Source organism: Pterocles gutturalis, unplaced genomic scaffold, assembly GCF_000699245.1.
Source record: "Pterocles gutturalis isolate BGI_N339 unplaced genomic scaffold, ASM69924v1 scaffold38213, whole genome shotgun sequence".
Lineage (NCBI taxonomy): Eukaryota > Metazoa > Chordata > Aves > Pterocliformes > Pteroclidae > Pterocles > Pterocles gutturalis.
The window spans coordinates 1-4,828 of NW_010121831.1; positions in this window are offsets into that span (position 1 = coordinate 1).

Consider the following 4,828-nt stretch of genomic DNA (forward strand, 5'->3'; position numbering starts at 1 on the left):
TAATATAAATATTACTTTTATAGAAATTTTTATATTAGTTTTTCTTCCTGTTGGTGGTTTTTTATTTTTATACGGTCACTGTCTCAACCTGTCAAATACAAATGATGAACCCATGATGATTAATATCTTCATGTGATGTCCTTTCTCCCAATGGTTGGGTTTTTTCAGTGCTCAGATCCATGAACATTTTGCCCAAATCAATGTTTGTATCCTGGATACAGTGCATGTGGAATAGAGGTGTTCAAGAAACGTGTAGATGTGGTGCTTGGGGACATGGGTTAGTGGGTTGGGTTGACAGTTGGACTTGATGATCCTTGAGGTCTCTTCCAACCTTAATGATTCTATGTGCTGAGGCTGAGGAGGGGGTTTTGCACCAGATGTGAGCCATGGAGGAAGGTCAGTGCAGCCAAACTGCAGCTAAGATTCAATTGAGAGGTGAGAGGATAGCAGTGGTTGGTGGAGTGATCGCTGCTCAGCCAGTTTGTAAAGCACTCCCAGTGAAAGGAGCTGGCTAGATGTAAATCATGATTATATTGTTTAAGTAATCAAATCCATGGCACCATTGTTTACACAGACTGCAGATGTGGAGCCATTTATTCGTATTTTAATGCTTAGACTGCCTGCTGCATAAAATATATATGGAAAAAATAAGCTTTTGGAAATATATAAAATACTTTTTGTTTTCCCATTGCTGAATTTACAAGCTAGGGAGACTGCAGTGCTACAGCAATTCTTAATTTGCACAGTTGTTTTTATCACTCTTAGTACAAAATATCACAAAATAAAACAGACCTAAGTCTCGCATAAATCTGATGGTAGTGTCACAAATTCAGATGCACATTTTTAAGTGGCTGCATCATTGCTTTAATTCAAAACACAGCCAGCAGGCTCAGTATGGCCTGGGAAGTTCTACAAAACACTTACAGATTTATTCATCTTTTGAAATAGTGGTGAATTTACATAGTACACCAATGCCCAATGGCCAAAACTGAGATTTGGACCCACATGATGTAGGGTGCTCTACACATAAAAAAAGACACAATCTGTGTCCCCAGATGCCTGCCTTGGGCTCAAGTGTTGCAGCCATGTAATGCTCCATCTTATTAATTCGTGACTTCCCCTGTTGCTGTAGACCACACAACGACTTCAAAGCAACAATCTCCCTTTTCATTTACGTGGATCCTGGTTCCACAATATTTTCCAATGTATTCATCCCTATGAAGGTGATTGATATTACAGAAAAGGATGAAAGAATGGAAAAGCTGCTGCATTGAACCCCACATCCCTGTCTAAACATACTTGGCTCTCGCCTTTGAAAATTATCTTGTATTTTTCTAGAGGGACAGTTACAAATGTCTTTTTCTTCACTGATTAGCTCACAGTGTCAAAGGAAGTGCCCACTGGCCTGGCACTCAGGATTAGAGCATCCCAGAATGGTTGAGGTTATAAGGAACCTCTGCAGGTCATGTCATCCAACCCCTTTGCTCAAGTAGGGCGACCTAGACCCAGTTGCCCAAGACCACGTCCTGATGGCTTTTGAATATCTCCAAGAATGGAGACTCCACGACCTCTCTGGGAAACCTGTGCCAGTGCTGTGGCACCTGCTAGCCATGATGTGGCTTCATAGTGTTACCAACAGTTTCTTTTTTCTCCATCCAGGGTAGTATAGGTTTGAATGGCATAAAGATGACTAGGACAGTAAAGGACAGTGAAGAGGAAAGAAAAGTAGAATAAATAAGCAACATAAATCAGAAAAGGAAAAAAAAATACAAAACAAGGAAAAATACCAAGAAAATCAAGTAAAAAAACCCCCAAACAAACAAAACCCAAAAAAGCAGAGCAAGCTTTCCTCTCACTCAGCCCAAGAAGAGAGGAACCCTGGTTCTGCTCCACGTGAAACAACATCATTACTCTTGACAGTAGGTTTCCTAAAAGCAGTGCAAGGTCAAATCAGAGAGAGAGAAAAAGTGCACAGAGGTCAGTAAAGCAAGGACGTTCACCTGTGTGTGACACATGGCTCCAGCACCAGCCCCTGGTGTGCAACATGAGCACAGGTCAAGGTCCAAAAGGAAGCTCTGAGAAACCACTAAGAGTCAAGTGCATGCTCCATTAAAGAGGGAACATTCCCAATGATATGGAAAAAGCAGTGCAGCATGGCACCTCTGAGCAGCCTCAGGGTATTGATTTGGTGCCAATGTCAGGGGTGGTGGTTGTCTTTCCATGTTCACATTGACCACGCTGCCTCTTTGAGACATTTGCACAAGCTGTCCCCCACTTCCCTCCAGCTTCTTCTCCCTCTGGGAAGCCGTGTGGAGCAGAGTGCTGATCCAGGACAGCGCTCATTAAACCAGGATCAGAAACGTGCATCCTGAGTCCACTGGAAGAGACAAAAACCTGCTGCTAGGTTCAGCAACAGCCCCGAGACAGCAAATAGAAGGGAAGGGCAGCTGGGGGAGGCAGACAAAGGGTGCATTATGATGATACAAGGTATCCAGAGCCAGACTTCAAATTCTGACACCATTTCAGCTCGGTGACACCAGGAGGCCCAACAGCCAACACTTGCCACTATCTCCCACACCTTTGAATTTTCCTGGGGTCATTGCACCCCGCTGCAGTCCCCTTTGCACCATCTGCAGCTCCTGCAAGTGGGAGACCACAGCTGGGATGGAAACAAGAAGGGGACCGGTGTCCTGGGTAGGGATGGAGAGATGTTAATATCAATGGGGAGGAAAGAACTTCTGCTTTCACTCTTTCATCATGAGTACAACATCCATCCATGAAAAATTCTTAGCAGAGAGCGCAGCAAACTTTTCTCTTTTCTGCATATAACATTTCTTACCAGTGAGGCAGGGTTCCTTCAAGCTGAGCACAGCCAGCGTGCCTCGGTCCTGGCATACCAATGTATCTTAACGTATATTGAGTGCCCATCATTTCAGCAGCTAAGCAGTCTCACATCCCATTTAGCATACACACAGTATTTTATAGAGCAGAACGCTGTAGAAATCATTTTCCGTTTGGTTTTTCCGCATGCTCGTTGCAGTGACATGCATCTGACCAATTAAGGCAAAACAGCTTTAGTTAATTAACTCTAAGGGACTAAGTGGTTCCCTGGCTGAAAGTCATGAGAGCTGCTTTTGATATTATGAGTGCCACTGATTCACTCTCAGCTGCTGGACAATTCACTTCGTCCTCCTAGGCTTCATTTTTCCCTGGTGCAAAATGTAGAGAAATAAAATTTGGTTTTTTTGGTGAAGTGCTTTTGAGAGCTGTGAACGCAAAGAGCTACGCATCATCAGTGAATCCTCAAACAGCCCCAGTGGGAAATGTATAGAAATAACACTGTCTTCACCGCGCCTCTGGAAAACTGAGCCACAATTGAGCAAAGCAACAAAGGAGCAAAACCCCCCTGACAGGCAGCAGTGGGGACAGGATGAGAATTTAGGGTTGTCTGACACCCTGACACCCACTTGTTCCTCCAGACCAGGCTAGCAGGACAGCACCTTCCTCTCATTTCTGCCCATGGCACCCCATTCTCCACCTCCAGCTGCTAGACTCCATGTCTTTGCTGCTGCATCATTTTATTTACCCTGGCCACCCTCCCCTTCAGCGAATCGACACATCCAATCACTTCCAACACCTGACAGCCTCCACTGAAGTTTTTCTGGTTGCAGGGATATTCCTGGTCACTCACACAAATTCCCTGTACGGTGTCATACGACTATACACATCCTTCAGTATTTTTTCAGATTTCCATTGGGTTTAGGATCTTAAACACTGTTGAGGTTTTTGCCAAAAGCTTTGCCTCAGGAAAAACTGACACCAGCATATTTTCTTTCATTCTATTCCTGTCACTCTACCGTTACTTAGTTTTATCTTGTCCTTTCATTCTACTCCACATAGTTGCAAGTCCCAAAGTTAACACAGCAGTTCCACGGTATATTAGCCAGAGCACGACAAATAATTTGCACCTGCTAACTAATTTGATTATTTTAATGGATTTGTATAATTGAGGAATGGGAGTGAACAGAACTTAATTTCATCATATTTTTTCAGTGTTTAAATAAATATATTTTAAGAAAAAATGTTCTTTGGACTTGCTTGTCAATATTTCTTCCTTTGGCAAAGAGTGGTTAGGTTTGGAGTAGTTAAACAAAAACTTTATCATTTCTGTTTTACAACAGATTGAGATAAAAGCATTTCTGGCACAAAATTTTGTCCATGTCAACTAAACATTCAGTTCTGAAAACAACCTTAAAATTAGATTTCATTGTAGGAGAAAGCAAGTGAAAAACTTCACCCGAACATTTCCTACCTCTTGTTTTGACTTTCTCAGGTTAAAGAAAACTATGCTATGGTAAAAAAGAAAATAGCAGGGTCTGCTCTGGGATCTAGAGTACCATGACGTGACTGGTGCCTCAGCTCCCACTGCAGACACTAGGAGAAGGACGGAGAAGTTTGCAGGCCAGCACATGGGAACCCCAGGTCTACTGAGGAAATCAATGGCTTTGCCTATGTTTGGCCAGAGACTGCTCTCAAATCATAGTCAAAACTCAAATCTCATTGTTCCTCTACCAGATCCAATTTTTCTCTATTGGCTTCAGGATGCTTGTAAAGCTACAGAAATTACTGTGGTTGCTCCTACTTTGCCCTTAGATTCTGACTTCTGCTGGTAGCTCACATGCGTCCAAAGACAGACTTCAGCTCAACACATCTCAAACCTCTGGAATAAAAAGGCAGGAGAGGGTGGTTTCTAAGGATTCATCATTTACATGGCCATACTATGTTAATCATTCTCCCAAGACAGCATTAAGAAGCAGTAACACTCTTT